The 19,710-nt window shown below is 41.6% G+C and overlaps 1 long non-coding RNA gene across 1 annotated transcript; it reads right to left on the reverse strand.

Moving 5' to 3' along the window:
• Nucleotides 1-6,728: 6,728 nt before the first annotated feature.
• On the reverse strand, nt 6,729-18,381 carry LOC129653966 (uncharacterized). The gene is made up of 3 exons (XR_008715326.1): nt 17,856-18,381; nt 17,575-17,717; nt 6,729-6,956 (listed from the first exon to the last, which is right to left on the reverse strand). It is a non-coding gene; the product is annotated as an uncharacterized LOC129653966 (long non-coding RNA).
• Nucleotides 18,382-19,710: the final 1,329 nt, after the last annotated feature.

Here is a 19,710-nt window from a genome sequence, read left to right on the forward strand (position 1 = left end):
ATGTCATTAAGACACGGTAGAACTGGAAGCATCCCATGCATGTAAATTCACTGCTTCTCACATAACCGTCCCCAAGGCCACGGTCTCACAATGTCAAGTCTCACTTTACATTAAGCTTTAAAGCTGGAAAAGTATCTTGGAGAGGACACGGCCAAAATTTCCATATCTGTGTTGGCAAGTTCCCTCCCAGGAGTAGTTCAAAGATGGTGGATGACGAGCCCCTTATTTTGCAAATAAAGTAACGGCTCCTGGAAGGGCAGCCATGGCCCCAATCACACTCCTAATTGGGGCTGGAACACAGCTGCCAACATTCACGTTACTGCTGCTTCTACCCCATCCTGCTTCCTCTGTCTGCAAACCCCCACAATAATTTTTTTTTCTGTAGTAAACAATGTTTATGCAGTTGTAATATAGGAAATATCAACTATTGATATAAATAAAAATGTTTTAAGTACAATTTTTGATGTAATTATATTGGGTGGATGGGGAGATAAATGTGTATTTTTTTAGAAGGGAGATGAGGTGATGTAAGAGCTCAATAATCATTCATGTCATCCATGATAGAAAATCAATAGGTAACATGAAAAAATTTTATATATTTACAATTGGAAAATATTCACTTAATTACTAGTTGCTTTGGGCTGTAGAATTTTGTTGGGGGGGAATGGTAGACAGAAGAAAACCCCCACAATAATTTCAAAGCCTTATTTTAACCTACAATTTGCTTCAGGACTACACAGTAACAAGCCAGATGTAACCTGGAGAGAGTCTCTCTTATTTCCAAACTTCAGATTCATTTGAGTCTCAATTTCAACCACTGGGTCTTGTGAACCTCAACTGACTTGAGAGCTAAAAAGTTTAATTTCCAACATTCAGCTTCAAATTTATGGATATTTGCGATAGAGGAACAGAAGGTATTCAATAGAGCAGAGGTTGACAGCCTCTCTCTCTTTTTTTTTCTGTAAAGGGCCAGATTGTAAATATTTTAGGCTTCATGGGCCATACATTTTCTGTTACAGTGATTCAGTTTTGTGGTTCTGGCATGAAAACAGCCAAAGAGGATTTGTAGGTGAATGAGCATGGCTGTGATGCGATATAACTTTATTTACAAAAACAGGCAGGGGTGGGGAGTGGGGGTGAGGTGGGACAGATTTGGCTTGTGGGCCCAAATTTGCTGTCCTTCTGCAAGAGAAGGCTTCCCTGGTGGCTCAGACAGTAAAAAAAAATCCACCTGTAATGCAGGAGACTCTGGTTCGATCCCTGGCTCGGGAAGATCTCCTGGAGAAGGGAATGACTACCCACTTCAGTATTCTTGCCTGGAGAATTCCATGGACAGAAGAGCCTGGCAGGCTACAGTTCATGGGGTCCCAAAGAGATGGACACAACTAAAGGACTAGAACAACTCAACACTGCCAGAGAAAACTTGGTCTCCGACTTACCCTTCTGCAGCACATTCCAGATCTAAGCAAAGGGATTTTATTCATCTTGGCAGAATATATTGACATTCACTTGCCTCCACCCACCTTAATAAATAGAATGAATGTTTCCAACTGAGACTCGATAGTCCTGATAAGGCGATTGATTTGTGTGGGGCTCTTGTGTTGATGTATCGTGCAGTTTGAGCCTGTAATATAGGTCAGTCAAGCCAACAAAGTAACAGACTTTAGAGATGAGGAAACTGAGGGGAGGGGGGCTTGGGAATTGGAGCCTAAATTCTTCTTTGTCTATAGTGTGCCTGGGGCTGTGTTATGCCAGGCACTGTCCCACAGCATCTCATTTAATCCTCCCAAGATCCTGGGGATTTTATACATAGATCCTCAGGAAGATTAAGTGAAGTGCTCCAGTCTATTCTAGTAAGCAGCAGACTTTCCCCTGTACCACACTGAATGCTCAATGCTGAGGAATAATCACCTGTTCAGGGCAAGGAGGGCATACTCAATCTGTACACGCTTAACTCCGACACTTCCTACACTTCCGTTAGTGCTCAGTAAATGTTTGTAGAATGTTAAATAAGTTTTTGATGGGATGACAAGATCTTTTCCTTGCAAATGTTTATCTCATGTTCTTTAGGCTTCCCTGATGGCTCAGTAGTTAAGAACCCGCCTGCCAATGCAGGAAATGCAGTTCGATCCCTGGGGACAGGGGGTGGAGTATCCCCTGGAGGAGGAAATGCAACCCATTCCAATATTCTTGCCTGGAAAATCCTATGAACTGAGAAGCCTGGCAGGCTACAGTCCATGGGGTTGCAAAAGAGTCAGATATGATCAAGGGACTAAACAACGACAACAGCAATGTTCTTTTTTTAAAAATATGTATTTATTTATTTTTGGCTGCACTGGGTCTTCGTTGCTGTGCAGGAGCTTTCTCTAGTTGCAGCAAGCAGGAGCTACTCTCTAGTTTTGCACAGGCTATTCCCGTTGTGGGAGCTTCTGTTGTTGTGGAACACGGGCCCTAGAACACTTGGGCTTCAGTAGTTGCTGCATGTGGGCCCAGTAATTACAGCTCATAGGCTTAGCTGTCCTGCACGGCATGTGGGCTCTTCCTAGACCAGGGATTGAACCGGTGTGCCCTGCATTACAAGGCAGATTCTTAACCATTGAACCACCAGGGAAGCCCAGCAAAGTTATTTTTAAGAATAATTATCTGCAGGAGCAGGCCCACATTGGCTTGACCCCAGCTCTGAGTTATTAGGTGCAGAATTTCCCCTTGACTAGGAAATGTCAGGAATGGGCGGTGGGAGTGGAGGAGCCACCCCACTCCCAGCACCCTCCCCAGGTTGTAGCCCCTGCTAGGGGTGCTGGGCTGTGGGAGGAGATGGCTGGGAGCAGGGCTTCCATTTCCTTCCAAGTTCCCATCAGTGGCTCAGTGGTGAAGAGCCCACCAATCAATGCAGCAGCTGCAACTTAGGTTCAATCCCTGGGTCAGGAAGATACCCTGGAGGAGGACATGTTAACCCACTCTAGTATCCTTGCCAGGAGAATTCCATGGACAGAGAAGCCTGGTGGGCTACAGTCCATGGAGTCACAAAAGAGCTGGACATGACTTAGCAGTCAATTAAACAACAACAACCCTGAGTGGCAGAGGAAAGTCACAGATGGAAACAAGAAGTGACATCTAGAATATCAAAGATATATTCTTTGTCAAAATGGGTGGCCAGGTTAGCCATTCTCTGATAGACATGGGGTCTTCAGACCAGTGTTGCTGGTGTTGAGAGCTGTGGCCCTGCCACGTGACTTTGGAGAGGTGGGCTCCCTGGTGGCAGTTTCATTCTCCTCCTGGGGCGGGCCCAGGCGTTCCCAGGACCCCACCTCATTAGGGGATGAGGGCAGCCAAGCCATTTCATGTTGTCTTCGAGAAGCCTTGGGGTTGCGGGGTGGTGGTCACAGCATTTCAGGTAGCGGTCAGGGGTTCCCTCTGATCTAGGGCCGTCTTGGGTGACGAACTCCCAAGATGTCTTTTCATTTTCAACTCTCCATTTGGGGGCCAGACCTCAGTTCATCCTCAAGGAGAATCTGAAATAGGGAGAGAGGGGACTTGGGTTCTGACAAGATTGGGAAGATTCACTGTTTTCAGATTTTGTCAGGGGCAGGGATGGAGGATGTGAGTGGTAAATTTCTAAGCTGCAGGAAACTGCCCATCCCAGCCTCTCCTTTCAGGAGGGCTGGCTCCCTGCTGAGAGGGGCTGTAGCTTCCTGCTCTGCCACCCCCCTCCCCCCCAACCCCACAACAGACTCACCATCTTTAAGGATTTCTGTCTGTAAAATAAGCACGTGGGATGATAGTTTGAAAAGAGTCTGAGGCTGAGTGCCTGGAGAGTCAGGGCTTTTCTGAGGGTGGGGAGGTAATGATCTTATTTAATAATCAGTTCTGACCACTTTTTAATACAAAGAATTAATTCTCTGTCATATTGGGTGCTAAGTTATTATCCAATTTTGGTTTGGAGAGAAGAAGTAGCTTCGGTAGTGTCTGACTGTTTGTGACCCTATGGGCTGTAGCCTGTCAGGCTCCTCTGTCCATGACGAGGAGATTCTCCAGGCAAGGATACTGGAGTGTGTTGCCACGCCCTCTTCCAGGGGATCTTCCCGACCCAGGAATTGAACTCGCATCTCTTATGTCTCCTGCATTGGCAGGTAGGTTCTTTACCACTAGCGCCACCTGGGAAGCCCAGGTTTTGGTTTACCTTTTAATTTTTTTTTTTTTTTGACAAAAGAAGCAATTAATGTAGTTAATTCTAGAAATACTTTTCATGATTTTTTTTACATTATTTTCAAAGATTTTTCCTTTTCAGAGACCAAGCATTCATGTATTATTTTTAATGGTTTTATTCTTTACATTTAAGTTTTAAAATATTACCTTTGTTTTTAAAATTTTAAAAATTAATACATACCCATTAAAAAATTCAACTAGTGTATGTGTGTATATATATATAATTTTCACGAGAAATTAAAATGCCACATTACATCCAGTCCCATTACCTTCCCCAGAGGTGACTACTATTAGCAATTGATGTGTGAATTCTTTCAACTTTCTATAAGTTTGTGGCATATGCACATGCATGTGTATGTGGGATTTATTTTTACATAAGTAAAACACACACACACACACACGTATACAGCTTGGTTTTCTTCACACAACACTAGCTGTTGGAGATCTTTCCATGCCAGTGCACAGAGCTGTATCTTATTCTTTTTAATTGCATGGTATTACATATTATACATGTACTGTAATTTACAATTGACTTTTAAATCCATCTAACTTCACTTTCATGCATTGGAGAAGGAAATGGCAACCCACTCCAGTGTTCTTGCCTGGAGAATCCCAGGGATGGGGAGCCTGGTGGGCTGCCGTCTATGGGGTCGCACAGAGTTGGACACGACTGAAGTGACTTAGCAGCAGCAGCAGCAACTTTTGTGTCAGTGAATGGTGTGACATGAGGATCCAAATGGATTTCCCTTCCCCAAAGAGCTGATTTTCCCAACAGCAACCCTTTCACATGTGTTGGGGAGAGGGGATGTTTTCGTTTATAGCCTGCTTTCTAAGTCAGCACAGTGGACAGTACTTTCTAAAGATAAGGATGGCAAAATGTGCATGCCCCTCTCCTGTTAGAAAGTGCGCTCCCGTATGGATCATATTTGATCTCACAGTGACTCTATGGCACCTGAAGTTACTATTTTTAAAATTTTACACCTGAACAGGTGAGATCTAAGTATAAGGGGTGAGGTCAAGGGACTGCCTAGAGTCACACAACTAAATGTGGACTGGGGCTTGAATTCAGATCTCCTCATGTCCAACTCTGAGCTCTCCTGGCCCCTGAGGCCAGGACCAGGAGGAGTTTCAGCACGTCAAAGCCATGAAGAGGGTGAGCACCTCTTTCTTCCTTCCTCCCTGCCACCTACTCTTCTTCCTTCTTTCTTTCAACAATTATTTAGTGAGTGTTCTCGGTGTGACAGGCACTGTGCTAGGGTTCATCACAGAAAAGCTTCAGAACTTTCAGAGACTGCTTATTCTCCGTTTCAGCTGCATCACCTGAATACATGATCTATGAGATACGTTTAAGCCCCATGATTCTATTTAAAAAAAAAGGTTCTTCCAATTAACCAGGAAATTAAATTCAGCAAATCACCTATTTCCTGGAACATTTTGTTTAAAATCAAGGATTTACTGTATTATTTGGAGATTTAGGCTCCCAGCACCGGAAGGGATTGTACACAATCTTTTGTTCTGTCTGGCCTCTTGCAGGTGATTGATACATTTTTTTCAGGAGAAATGTTGCCTAGTCTTTCTGCTTCTCTTTAAAACAACAAATGTTTATTATTTCACAACCTCTGTAGGGCAGGAATCTGAGCAGAAACCCGACTTAGCTGGGTTTCTCTGGCTCCAGGTCTCCCCAGGCTGCATCGTCTTGCCCTGGGGGAGGACCAGTTTCCAAGCTCACTCACTGGCTGTGAGTAGGACTTGCTGGCAGGATTCTGGTTCTCACTGGCTGGTGGCTGGAAGCATTAATTCCTTGCTCTGAGAGCCTTTCCCGCAGGGCAGCTCCCAATGTGGAATATAACATGAGAACTGACTTCCTTTAGAGCAAGTGAGTAAGAGAAGGTGTGTCCAAACAGAAGCCACAGGTCTTTTGCATCTCAGTTTGGACGTAAGAGCCCATCACCTCTGCCACTTGAGGTGGGAGCAACGCGGCCTCGTGACTTCGAGGCTGCCGGTCACTGTAGGAATTACTGCTCCTCATCTGAGGTCTAGAGAGGATAAGAAACTCTGCTCAGTTGTACAAGTGGCAGCGGAGGAGCTGGGGGACAGCCTGGTAGTCTGGCTGCCAGGTTGCTCTCAGCCTTGCTCTGCTCTCCTGCCTCCCGGTTAGAAGGCAGAGTGGACGGGCTCCTGTACTTAGAGCCAGCGGGTGTGGGCTGCATGGGGAAAGTCTGACTCGGGCTGGCATCTCCTTTGGGAAACGAACAGAGGAAAAGCTTTCATTAGCTTAGTTATAATAGGTTTTGTGTTAATATCTTAAATACATGGACTTAATAATGATTTTTCAAAAAAAAAGAGTGTAAGAGGATAATGGAGAAGGGTACATGTCCCCCATGGGGCTTCCCACGTGGCTCAGTGGTAAATAATCCACCTGCCAAGGCAGGGGCCTCAGAAGACACAGGTTAGATCCCTGAGTCGGGAAGATCCCCTGGAGGAGGAAATGGCCACTGACTCTAGTATTCTTGCCTGGAAAATTCCATGGACCGAGGAGCCTGGTGGGCTGCAGTACACAGGGCAGCAAAGAGTTGGACAACACTGAGAGGCTGGGCACGTAAACTCCCCTCCCAAACATTCTTTCCCCGCTCCTTTACTTTCCCTCTTCAGAAGCAGTCCCAGGCACCACATTCTTGTGCATCCTTCCAGAGATATTCTGTGCATGTACAAGCTGGTGGGAACAGCCCTTCTTCTTTTTAAAGACACACCTGAGAATAAGAAGAAGACACACAGAGTAGGAGATGAAAAGGATTCATCCAGTATTTATTAAAAACAGCAAACAGAAGTCCTGCAAATCAAGAAGAGACAGATGATAAGATAATCTAAGAAGAAAATGGACTACGGACATTTTGCAAAGGAGGAAAGGCACATGCCCACTACATACAAGTTGATGCCAGAATTCGCCTGTCCAAATTGCAACGAGACACAAGCACATCTCATAGTGCAGCGAGGATGTGAAGGTGCAGAGCAATAAGAGCTGCTGCCCACAGGGTGTGCGTGTCTCAGTTTCCCCACAGCTCCATCGGCATGTGGCGTTGTCACTGCATCTTGTTTTTGCTGTTCTCACAGGTGACCCTTCTAGATTGTTCCTTTAAAAAATGTTATTGCTAAAATTTGCTTTGAAAAGCAATGAATATATAACATGTGGAATTTCTGTTTCTTTGTGAGAATAAGCAGATTTGATCAGAGCACTTTGATTTCAACTCTGATTTCTTTGTTTGAGACTTTTTTTCTTTTTAAGAAAAAAATAAAAACAGGCGAAGCCCTCTATGCATTCTTTCACATTCCGTTTCCACTGGCTCAGAGGTAATAGCTTATTCTGAATTTGCTTATCACTCCCACAAATATTTTAATGTTATTTATATGCAGAATAGTATATAATACGGGTTTTCATGTTTAAAGCTGTATCTACATGTTATCATACTGTACATATCATCAGACAGTATGTTTTTCTTCCTTTTTAAAATATTCGACGTGGTATCTTTGAGGGTTCTCTGTGTTAGTGTATATAGCTCTAGTCTATTCATTTTAACTATTGTGTAGTGTTCTGTTGAACCACAGTTTATTTACCCATCATCTCAAGTTGTCTCCCTTTTTCCCCTGTTATAAGCAGTACATCTCTGTGCATCTCTAGGAGTGGAATTCCTGTATCAGATGTGTCTCTAACACACTAGCCCTTTCTTCAAAGGGCTTATACCAATGCTCACTCCCCCTGCAGCTTGTGAAAGGCCACTTCTTTTCTCTCCCTCTTCACCAGCACTCAGTATTGTTAGCTTTCTTCTGTTAGTCAATCTGCTTGGTGGGAAATGGTATTTCAGTGGTGACTTAATTGGCAATTTCCTGATTACTGGCTTGGTAAGCATCTTTTTGTAGGCGCATTAACCACTGAGTGTCCTCTTGTGAAAGGTGCATCCTCATCTCTTGTCCATTTTTTCAACTAGACTGTTTTTCTTACTGACTTGTAAGCATTCTTCAAATATTCTAGATTTGCATCCCTTTTCACTTGTACAGATCACAAATATCTTCACTCGTCTTCTTGGTCTGCAATTTGCCTTCTGACTTTGCTTGATTTTTTTTTTTTTTTTTGGATAAAGGTTATTAATAACAATATAGTCAAATTTATCAGTCTTTTTCTTTAGGACTTGTTTTTTTGTACCTAGTTTGGAAATCTTTCCCTACTCTGAAAATGTAAAACTATTTCCTTCTAAAAGTTTTGATATATTTTTCACTTAGGTATTTAATCCATGTGTAATTAATTACTTTAAAATTTTTATATTAAGAATCTGCTTTTATTTTGTTTTTCCAAATGAGATAACCTAATGACTATCATTTATTAAATAGTTTATCTTTTCCTTACAGATTCAAAATGCCATTTGTATCATATACCAAGTTTACAAATATGCCTGGACCTGTTTCCCAACATCTGTCTGTTCCTTTTCGTTTTTTTTTTTTTTTTTTTGTCCCTTGTGCTGATACCAAGTCCAGAACTGTAGGTCAATAAACATTTAAAATATTTGATAGGCTTGTTGCTGTTCCTTGTTCTTTGTTTTCAAACTTGGCTGTAGCTGTTCTTGGCCTTTTGTTCTTCCATATGCACTTTTTGATCAGTGTGTCGGGTTTTATCTAAACCCACAAGGTACAGAGAAATGTAGACAATCTGTGCATAATTGGCATATTTATGGTATGTGGTCTTCTCATCCATGAATGTGATCTAATTCTCTATTCAGGCTTCCTTTTATGCCTTTTGATAACATTCAGTAACTTTCTTCAAAGGATCTTGAACATTGTTAGAGGGGAAATGTGCCCTTTGATCATGATTTCTGTGAGGAAGAATTTTCCCCAAGCAGACTTTCTTCTTTCACCCACTTCACCTGGGAGAGTTGCATTGACTCATCGGGTGTCAAATTTGCAAAGACTAACTCAGTTCAGCTATATCCTGTTTACTCTCAGGGAATAAGAAGCCTGTAGTGAGCAGGCAATTTTCTTGTTCCTCCAAAGCAGGCTGTTTTTCGCTGAAAGTTCCGTTGAGTATAAGTTGTGACCGTAGCATCCTTCTCTCATTGCTGACATCAGAGGAAAAGCTTCCACATTTTTTTTTTTTCCCATTGTGATGTTTCCTACAGGTTTTTGGTAGATACCTTGTATTAGACCTTCTAAGGTGCCATGGGTTGTTTTTTTTTTTTTTAAATCAGGAATGGATGTTGAATTTTATAAAATTATTTTCTATACTTATTGAAGTAATTGTATGTTTTCCTCCTTTATTCTGTTTGCAGGTGAATTAAATTGATTTTTTACTTGTAACTTTGAATTTTGGTGACATTTAAAACTTACATAAAAAATTTGTTTGTATAAGGACTACCCATAACTCTACCCAGATGTACACACACACACACCCAGTTGCTCGCATTTTGCCTCATTTGTTTTATCATTCTATATATTCATATATGTATATACATATATATGTTACTTATTTTTCTGAACCATTCTAGACTAGATTGGAGATATGGTGAAACTTTACCCTTAAATACTTTAAGTGTATATTTATTAAGAACAAAGACATTCTCTTATATAACTGAAGCTCATTAATCAAGTTAGGAAATTAAGCACTGATCCATGACTATTCCTATGTGTGAATGTTAAACTAACCTTGCATTCTTGGAATAAACCAATACAATATGACATTTTGTCCTCATTATCCATATGTCATTGGATTTTATTGGCTTAAAAAAAAACATGTATTTATGAGAGACCTTGGGCCTGTAATTATCTTCTTGCTCAGTTTTTAAAAGTTGGGAAGTATTCTCTTTTTTTTTTTTCCATTCCCTGAAAGAGTTGTAAACAATTGATACTATTTCTTCATTAAATTTTATGAAGAATTTACCCTTGAATAAGAGAGAAGGTTTTAAATTTAGGTTTAGGTTTAGTAGATACAGACTAGATTTTCTCTATTTTTGTGTCCATTTAGTAAGTGATTTTTAAATTGTCATTTAATCTAATTTTCTAGTTTATAGGCATAAAGTTGCTCATAATGGTGTTCTATTATCTTTTAAATATATGAGGATATATAATTATGCCCTCTTTTTCATTCCTATATTTTTATTTCTGCCTTCTCTCTTTTCTCTCCCTTGATTAGTCTTACTATGATATATTAATTTTCAGTTCAGTTCAGTCGCTCAGTCGTGTCTGCCTCTTTTCGACCCCATGAATTGCAGCACACAGGCCTCCCTGTCCATCACCAACTCCCGGAGTTCACCCAAACTCATGTCCATAGAGTCGGTGATGCCATCCAGCCATCTCATCCTCTGTTGTCCCCTTCTCCTCCTGCCCCCAATCCCTCCCAGCATCAGAGTCTTTTCCAACGAGTCAACTCTTCCCATGAGGTGGCCAAAGTATTGGAGTTTCAGCTTTAGCATCAGTCCTTCCAATGAACACCCAGGACTGATCTCCTTTAGAATGGACTGGTTGGATGTCCTTGCAGTCCAAGGAACTCTTAAGAGTCTTCTCCAACACCACAGTTCAAAAGCATCAATTCTTCGGTGCTCAGCTTTCTTCACAGTCCAACTCTCACATCCATACATGACCACAGGAAAAACCATAGCCTTGACTAGATGGACCTTTGTTGGCAAAGTAATGTCTCTGCTTTTCAATATGCTATCTAGATTGGTCATAACTTTCCTTCCAAGGAGTAAGTGTCTTTTAATTTCAGGGCTGCAATCACCATCTGCAGTGATTTTGGAGCCCCCCAAAATAAAGTCTGACACTGTTTCCCCATCTATTTGCCATGAAGTGATGGGACCAGATGCCATGATCTTAGTTTTCTGAATGTTGAGCTTTAAGCCAACTTTTTCACTCTCCTCTTTCACTTTCATCAAGAGGTTTTTTAGTTCCTCTTCACATTCTGCCAAAAGGGTGGTGTCATCTGCATATCTGAGGTTATTGATATTTCTCCCGGCAATCTTGATTCCAGCTTGTGCTTCTTCCAACCCAGTGTTTCTCATGATGTACTCTGCATATAAGTTAAATAAGCAGGGTGACAATATACAGCCTTGACATACTCCTTTTCCTATTTGGAACCAGTCTGTTGTTCCATGTCCAGTTCTAACTGTTTTTTTCTGACCTGCATACAGATTTCTCAAGAGGCAGGTCAGGTGGTCTGGTATTCCCATCTCTCGAAGAATTTTCCTTTGTTGTGATCCACACAGTCAAAGGCTTTGGCATAGTCAATAAAGCAGAACTAGATGTTTTTCTGGAACTCTCTTGCTTTTTCCATGATCCATCGGATGTTGGCAATTTGATCTCTGGTTCCTCTGCCTTTTCTAAAACCAGCTTGAACATCAGGAAGTTCACGGTTCACATATTGCTGAAGCCTGGCTTGGAGAATTTTGAGCATTCCTTTACTAGCGTGTGAGATGAGTGCAACTGTGTGGTAGTTTGAGCATTCTTTGGCATTGCCTTTCTTTGGGATTGGAATGAAAACTGACCTTTTCCAGTCCTGTGGCCACTGCTGAGTTTTCCAAATTTGCTGGCATACTGAGTGAAGCACTTTCACAGCATCATCTTCCAGGATTTGAAAGAGCTTAACTGGAATTCCATCACCTCCACTAGCTTTGTTCGTAGTGATGCTTTCTAAGGCCCACTTGACTTCACATTCCAGGATGTCTGGCTCTAGGTGAATGATCACACCATCATGATTATCTGGGTCATGAAGATCTTTTTTGTACAGTTCTGTGTATTCTTGCCACCTCTTCTTAATATCTTCTGGTTTTGTTAGGTCCATACCACTTCTGTCCTTTATCAAGCCCATCTTTGCATGAAATGTTCCCTTTGTATCTCTAATTTTCTTGACGAGATCTCCAGTCTTTCCCATTCTGTTGTTTTCCTCTATTTCTTTCCATTGATCGCTGAGGAAGGCTTTTTTATCTCTCCTTGCTATTCTTTGGAACTCTGCATTCAGATGTTTATATCTTTCCTTTTCTCCTTTGCTTTTCACTTCTCTTCTTTTCACAGCTATTTGTAAGGCTTCCCCAGACAGCCATTTTGCTTTTTTGCATTTCTTTTCCATGGGGATGGTCTTGATCCCTGTCTCCTGTACAATGTCACGAACCTCCGTCCATAGCTCATCAGGCACTCTATCTATCAGATCTAGTGCCTTAAATCTATTTCTCACTTCCGCTGTATAATCATAAGGAATTTGATTTAGGTAATACCTGAATGGTCTTGTGGTTTTCCCTACTTTCTTCAATTTAACTCTGAATCTGGCAATAAGGAGTTCATGATCTGAGCCACAGTCAGCTCCCAGTCTTTTTTTTGCTGACTGTCTAGAGCTTCTCCATCTTTGGCTGCAAAGATAATAATCAATCTGATTTCGGTGTTGACCATCTGGTGATGTCCATGTGTAGAGTCTTCTCTTGTATTGTTGGAAGAGGGTGTTTGCTATGACCAGTGCGTTCTCTTGGCAAAACTCTATTAGCCTCTGCCCTGCTCCATTCCGCATTCCAAGGCCAAATTTGCCTGTTACTCCAGGTGTTTCTTGACTTCCTACTTTTGCATTCCAGTCCAAAAAAGGACATCTTTGTTGGGTGTTAGTTCTAAAAGGTCTTGTAGGTCCTCATAGAACCATTCAACTTCAGCTTCTTCAGTGTTACTAGTTGGGGCATAGGCTTGGATCACTGAGATATTGAATGATTTGCCTTAGAAACAAACAGAGATCATTCTGTCATTTTTGAGATTGCATCCAAGTACTGCATTTGGACTCTTTTGTTGACCATGATGGCTACTCCATTTCTTCTAAGGGATTCCTGCCCACAGTAGTAGATATAATGGTCATCTGAGTTAAATTCATCCATTCCAGTCCATTTTAGCTTGCTGATTCCTAGAATGTCGACATTCACTCTTGCTATCTCCTGTTTGACCACTTTCAATTTGCCTTGATTCATGGACCTGACATTCCAGGTTCCTATGCAATATTGCTCTTTACAGCATTGGACCTTGCATCTATCACCAGTCACATCCACAGCTGGGTATTGTTTTTGCTTTGGCTCCATCCCTTAATTCTGTCTGGAGTTATTTCTCCACTGATCTCCAGTAGCATATTGGGTACCTACTGACCTGGGGAGTTCCTCTTTAAGTATTCTATCATTTTGCCTTTTCATACTGTTCATGGGGTTCTCAAGGCAAGAATACTGAAGTGGTTTGCCATTCCCTTCTCCAGTGGACCACATTCTGTTCGACCTCTCCACCATGACCCACCCGTCTTGGGTGGCTCCACATGGCATGGCCTAGTTCATTGAGTTAGATAAAGCTGTGGTCCATGTGATTGGATTGACAAGTTTTCTGTGATTATGGTTTGTGTGTCTGCCCTCTGATGCCTTTTGCAACACCTACCGTCTTCTTTGGGTTTCCCTTACCTTGGACGTGGGGTATCTGTTCACGGCTGCTCCAGCAAAGCGCAGCCACTGCTCCTTACCTTGGGCAAGGGGTATCTCCTCACAGCCACTCCTCCTGACCTTGAACGTGGAGTAGCTCCTCTGGGCCCTCCTGTGCCCACACAGCCACCGCTCCTTGGATATGGGGTTGCTATTAATTTTATTACTTTTTAAATAACCAACTTTGGCCATGCTGTTTCTCTTCCACATATTTGCTTCCGTTTTTTTTTTAACTCCTATTTTTCTGTTTTTAATTTCTTCTTTTTGCTTTCTTTGGATTTAATTTGCTGCTCTTTTTCTTTTCTTAACTTCTCAAGATTAATTCTAAGAACATTGATTTTCAGCCCTTTTTTTCTTTCCTAATAAATACTTTTAAGGCTATAATTATAGGTTATTAAAAAGCAGAGACATTACTTTGCCAACAAAGGTCATCTAGTCAAGGCTATGGTTTTTCCAGTGGTCATGTATGGATGTGAGAGTTGGACTGTGAAGAAAGCTGAGCACCGAAGAATTGATGCTTTTGAACTGTGGTGTTGGAGAAGACTCTTGAGTCCCTTGGACTGCAAGGGCATCCAACCAGTCCATTCTAAAGGAGATCAGTCCTGGGTGTTCATTGGAAGGACTGATGCTAAAGCTGAAACTCCAATACTTTGGCCGCCTCATGGGAAGAGTTGACTCATTAGAAAAGACTCTGATGCTGGGAGGGATTGAGGTCAGGAGGAGAAGGGGACGACAGAGGAGAAGGGGACAACAGAGGATGAGATGGCTGGATGGCATCACCAACTCGATGGACATGAGTTTGAGTGAACTCCGGGAGTTGGTGATGGACAGGGAGGCCTGGCGTGCTGCGATTCATGGGGTAGCAAACAGTCAGACACAACTGAGCAACTAAACTGAACTGAACTGAAGGCTATAATTTTTTTCAAAATACAACTTTAGCAGCTTTCCATACAGTATTCATCATAATTTCAAAATACTTTCTAATTTCTATTAAGATTTCTTCTTTGACTCAAATAATGTAGCAGTTTATTACTTAACTCCTAAATATATGTAGAGATTTCTAGTTTTAGGTAATTGATGTTTAATTTAATTTTACTACAGTCAGAGAATATACTTTATATGACTTCTATGCCTTCACATTTTTTGAGACTTTATGGTAATATTCTTTCTTTATTGTATATGTACATATACTTTTTCTCTGTGTGTTATGGGTAAATTACTCAATATTGCTTTCTAATTAACATTTTTTCTATAGTATCCAGTCTAGAGTTAATCTTATATAATGAGTTTTTTTAATTAATATTTTTTGTATCCTGAGCCTTAGAAAGTTAACTCTTTTTCATATATTCCTGTTCTTCTTTTATTTCTTCCCTCTTCACATTTCCCTGGTCTTTTAAAATGAAAATTATTATTTAATTTATGTCTTTTTGCATTATAAACATATATATTTAAATTAAAAAAAATCTTTTCTAGGCTATTTCATAGCTTTGATTTAATAATAAATGAATTCACATCTGTATCCTGATTTCATTCTCATTGGATTTCTCCTTTGGCTTGGGATTTGGGTTTGTGTACTTATTGTGAGTGGGAAATTTTTGCTTATGTTTTTTCTTTCTCTCTCCACCATATCCCTCCCCATATTTTCCTCTTCCTATAGTGATTTTGGGGCTTCCCAGGTGGCTCAGTGGTAAAGAATCCACCTGTAGTGCAGGAGATGAGGGTTTTATCCCTGAGTCTGGAAGATCCTCTGGAGGAGGAATTGGCAACCCACTCTAGTATTCTTGCCTGGGAAATCCCCTGGGCAGATGAGCCTGTTGGGCTACAGTCCATGGGGTTGCAAAGAGTCAGAGATGACTGAATATGCGCACGCACACACACACACACACACACACCCATAGTGATCTTACAGTTGTTCAGAGCTGTTGTGATCCTGCCGCTAATCCTTAGCCATTTCCACTATTTCAAGGCTTTCTTTTCATTGTAATATTGGGAATATCATGTTCACAGTTACTAAATTTGATTGAGGTTCTTTGTTGTAAAGCCTTTTTCTGTCTTTCTGTCTTCCCTAGTCAAAGCCCCAAACACTATCTTGTCAGCAGCTTAATTTTTCAGATTTCTTTCATCCCAGCTCTTGCTTTTCTCAGTGAAAATGACTCTAGTTCCTCTCTCACACAGAGCGCTCGTATCCCCTCAATCTGCAGGAGAGAAATTCTAGATCATTGCTACCTGTAGGCCTGTGGTTTCAGCTGCTGCTCACCACCTTTTGTTTCTATTGTGCTCAGAAGCTCAGTCATGTCCGACTCTTTGCGACCCCATGGACTGTAAGCCCTCCAAGCTCCTCTGTCCATGGAATTTCCCAGGCGAGAATACTGGGGTGAATTGCCATTTCCTTCTCCAGGGGATTTTCCCAACCCAGGGATAAAACCTGTGTCTCTAACGTCTCTTACATTAGCAGGCAGATTTTTGACCATTAGCAAGAGGCCAATTATTTTGCTTCTGTTTTTTTTCTTACCTGACATTACTATGCCTTTGCAGCAAAGGGGGTGTGAGACACAGCATGAACTCACTGAACTGACTTGATCGGGGTTCTATCCTGATTGAATTACTCCGTATTCTTCTTCTAGTCAATGTCACCCTTTCGGTTGCATAGTTCTGAATATGGCCTTGATGCTGGACCTGGATGATAGCAGAAGACTCCTTCTACTCTCAGATCCCCAAGGGTTTTCTGCACTATCTCTCGGGGAACTTTGCCTGGAAAAGGAGATGTCAGCTTAAGCCTTCCCTGTAGTGGTGGTCATGAAGGAGAGAGAGGAATGGAGAACAAGCTTCTTCTCCACCTTGCTCTGCTTTACAAAACTTTCCAGAGAAAAACAATTTCCTAATGGCCAGAAACATAGACATGGAAATATTGAAAGAATAAGCCATTAGTTGCCTACATAGTGTCACTTTTTTATGTTTCTTATGATACTGTAAAAAAAAAAAATCTCAGAAATTCCCAGTTAGAAAATAAAAATGAAGAAACATTATAAACTTTTTATATGTAAATAACTAGGATATGGGGAATTGGAATTAAAATTTTCTGCTATAGTTATTTTATATTACTTGTTGCCAATGAATTTTGCTTAAAGAATATTTGAAAAATTGCATATTTAAATGATCTAGCTTGTATATTAATTGGTTCATGAGATTTTTTAAATTAAAATTTTCTAGTGAGTTTGAATTATAACTAAATTGGTACATGGTATAGAACTCTTTAATTGGAAGAAATATAGATCCATTTTTTTTTCCCCTAGGATAAAGCTGAACATAACAGCTGGTTCAGTGTAAACTGTCTCTTTAGAGCCTGTTAACACAGTATAGAGGCGCATTCAGTTTTGTGTGCGTATGTATGTGACTACAAGGGGTTAAAAACCCAGGTTCTCTTAATTCTGAGAGCATGTGGTGGCCAGCCCAGAGCCAGATTGAGCCATGTTAATTTCCCAGAAGATTTCAAAGAATTATCTTTTGAAAAGGGGAAGTTTGGCTAATAAAAACCAGGATAACCTCGGGCAGTCACATGGAGAAGAATAGAAACAAATTACTCCTGGCTTGTTCGACATTGTTGCTGGGGGCTTTCTCTGGCTAAACCAGACTGCTATGTTTTTCTTTACTCCAAAGAGGGAAGTTATTTCAGTAATGTCCTGAGAAAGGTAGGAACTTAAAGTTGTGCCAAGTGCTCGTCTGTGTCTTCTCTTTTTAGGTTCAGTTCTTTGGGAAGCATGTGAGGACCGTCAAGGCTTTTGTGCCATCGGGTCCTGGGTTTGAATTCCTATTTTGCCACTGATATCCAGATCAGAGAAATTTATGTTTCCACTCTGAGCTTCAATATCTGCATCTCTTAAGGAAGATAAATCACACCTACCTCATGACCATGATGGTGAAGATTTGGATATGATAAGGGCTGTGATGTGTAGGTACTGAAAAAATGCATAGGGATTCCCAGATTCCTCCTCCTCTTTTCCTCTCTGACAGTTCCTGAAATCTCACCTCTCTTGTAAGTAGATTCTTGAAAGTTGGAGCCAGATGATTGATACAGGTTTTGTGTGAAGATTAAGGAGTTTTAAAATAAAATATTGGTTATCTATTGGCTGTATAACAAATTACCCTCTGCCCCCCCACCCCCGGCCCCGACCCCAATTTTACAGTTTGAAACAACCATTTCACTGTGCTCACAGATTCTGTAGGTCAGGAATTCAAGAAGAGCATAGCTTCATGATGCTATGGCCTCAGCTGGGAGAACTCAAGGCTGGGAGAAGAAATCCTGTGTCGGTATCTTCACTCATGTTCCCTGCCCAGTGAGTCCTCACATTATGAGCACTCATACAAGGCAGCTCCATGTGGCTTGGGCTTCCTCACGGTATGGCCACACTATGTCACTTCAGTCGTGTTCAACTCTTTGCAACCCGCCAGGCTCCTCTGTCCATGGGATTCTCCAGGCAAGAATACTGGAGTGGGTTGCCATTTCCTCCTCCAGGAAATATTCTCAACCCAGGGATCAAATCTGTGTCTCATGTCTCCTCCATTGGCAGGGGGATTCTTTACCACTAGGGCTACCTGGGAAGCAGTGGCCTTTATTGTATGGCAACCAAGGGTCTGAAGGCAAGTTTCCTGAGAGAACCAGGCAAAAGCCATAACACTTTTAAGGTCCCAACCCTGGGAGTCACATCATATCACTGCTGTGAGTCTCAAGCCCCTCCAACTTCACGAGGAGGAAACAGACTCCACCTCTTAAAGGGAGGAGCATCAAGATCACATTGTAAGAACATGTGAAAAGGGAGCTATTGTTATAGACTCTTTGGAAAATACAATTTGCCACACGGTGAGGCAATAATGTTAAGTCCTTGAACTTTTTGACTAGATTAGGTAGGAGTGTGAAAGACAGATCTGAGAAGAACATCTACAAGGCCATTGCCACAGTGATTCAGGCTGAAATAATGAATGGAGAAAAGGGAAAGGAGAGTAGCAGACATTGGGATAGGGTCAGTCTCATGCAGGCGATGAAGAAGAAAATGAAAAGGGGAAAAAGCAGTCAAGAGGCTCTGAGGTTTTGACCACAGATGCTCAGAAGGTTGGCACTGCTATTACCTGAAATAGGGAAGTCACAGAGAAAAGCAGGAACCTCTTCTTCCCTCTGTATCGACCACAGACTTGCTAATCTTCCAGCAACTCACATACATAAGTCTCAATCTAATTTGCATGCATGCTCTTTGCTTTTCACAGATCTGCATGTTAGCTCTGATACAGAGGTCTCAGTAAGTCCCTAAGGGGCTGGAATGATGACTCTTTGAGACATGACATCAAGGGCTATAGCTAGAAATGAAGCCATTTATGAATCTGGTTTTGAATCAAGATCTTGTGTTAATTAAATTCCTATATAACTAAAAATCCAGGAAGAAACAACTGCCCAGGTGGAGCTTCTACAAAATGTTTTAATACGATCATGAAAGGTATGATCCAAACATTCCCTGGGGGAGGATTTCAGGTTTCTTTTATTGTATTATCTGTCCTTGGAGATCAGGCCCTTAGGAAAGCCAGGCTGGATCATTTTTTCAAGGCTCTGTTGGCAGTATCCTCTTCCCTGGTCTCTGCTATCCAGGGTACAGATTTAAGTAATGGTTTAAACCATTACTTAATGGTTTAATACTTAAACCATTACAGGTTTAAGTAATGGTTAACTTCACTTCATTCCAGAGAATTCAGGGTTCCCAAGAGATGTTGCAATGAAGTTAGTTACAAGATCATTTAAGAACATTCCAGGGCTTCCCTGGTGGCTCAGTGGTAAAGAATCCACCTGCCAATGCAGGAGACATGGGTTTGATCCCTGATCCAAGAAGATCCCACATGCTGTGGTGCCACTAAGCCAGTGTGCCACAGCCATTGAGCCTGTGGTCCAGAATCTTGGAGCCACAACTCAACTGTGCCCATATGCTGCAGTTACGTAAGCCTGCACGGCCTAGGGCCCATGCTCCGCAACAAGAGAAGCCGCTGCAATGAGAAG

This window comes from Bubalus kerabau, chromosome 5 (genome assembly GCF_029407905.1).
Source record: "Bubalus kerabau isolate K-KA32 ecotype Philippines breed swamp buffalo chromosome 5, PCC_UOA_SB_1v2, whole genome shotgun sequence".
In the NCBI taxonomy this organism is placed as follows: domain Eukaryota; kingdom Metazoa; phylum Chordata; class Mammalia; order Artiodactyla; family Bovidae; genus Bubalus; species Bubalus kerabau.